The 1,201-nt window shown below is 37.2% G+C and overlaps 1 pseudogene; it reads right to left on the bottom strand.

The window, feature by feature from the left end:
- Window positions 1-503: 503 nt before the first annotated feature.
- Window positions 504-1,158, bottom strand: LOC116863912 (annotated as a pseudogene).
- Between the last annotated feature and the right edge of the window lie 43 nt (window positions 1,159-1,201).

Raw genomic sequence — 1,201 nt, forward strand, 5'->3', positions numbered from 1 at the left:
TCATCTTTCTAAAGCTAAGTTACCCTAAATTAAAAAAAAAAAAGATAGTAATTGGCACAGATAAGTTATGAGTCTACTACAAGAAAATCAAGAATTTTTCTGAGTTTCATTTAGATATACATATTAAGGAAACATTTATTTTTATGTTTACCTGTATTGGAAAATAAATTTAAAATACTAGAACTTATATGTATAATGAAAACTTCATTTAGACAGTTTCCATTTTCATTCCTGCATGCCTAGGAATCATTATCATAGAGAACATATTAGCAAAATATGAGTGCATTTGAAGCTTATGAAAAAAAATAAAAACAAAAACACAGCAAAAAAAAAGGCTCATAATTATGGATACTTGCAGAACAATTTTGTCCATACATGAGTGATTTTCTTTTTTTTTTTTCTGATTTTAGTCCTTCCACTCTAAGCACAAAATAATATTTTAGTTACTGTACACTGATGAATGGACTTATAATCAATATTGGGTACATATGTGAAAAATGTGTCTATATTTTTACAAAGCAGACTTTCTGAATCACTCTTCTCAGGGCCCCCATCACTTCCTTGTTTCTCAGGCTGTAGATGATGGGGTTGAGCATTGGGGTCAGAATTGTGTAGAAGACAGCCAGGACCTTGTTGTCTGTTGGAGACTGGAAGGATCTTGGGCATAGATAAGTGTAAGCAAAGGGTGCATAGTAGAAAGTCACCACAGTGAGGTGGGTGCTGCAGGTAGAATAGGCCTTCCTCCTCCCTTCTCTTGACTGCATGCAGCAGATGGCATGGAGCACCCGGCTATAGGAACATGAAATGCCAGTGAAAGGAAACACAAGGAGAAATGTGGTGCTCACAAACACTGTGTACTCATAGACCCAGGTGTCCACACAGCCAGAGTCAACATGGTTGGAACATTACAAAAGAAATTGTTGATGGCTCTGGATCTACAATAAGGGATATATATAGTGTGTATATGGTGTGGGCACAGGAGTGGACTGAGCCCAATATCCAAGATCCTGTTATCATCAGCACACATACTCTTTTGCTCATTCAAATGGAATAGTGGAGAGGAGAGCAAATAGCCACATAACGATCATAGGACATAAAGGCCAATAGTAATCCTTCTCCACCAGCTAAAGCCATGAAGAAGAAACTCTGAACTCCACACCCATGTATTTCTTACTCAGTCAGCTCTCTCTCATTGACCTAA

The sequence above is a fragment of the Lontra canadensis genome, unplaced genomic scaffold (genome assembly GCF_010015895.1).
Source record: "Lontra canadensis isolate GAN:19392208 unplaced genomic scaffold, GSC_riverotter_1.0 scaffold5149, whole genome shotgun sequence".
NCBI lineage: Eukaryota > Metazoa > Chordata > Mammalia > Carnivora > Mustelidae > Lontra > Lontra canadensis.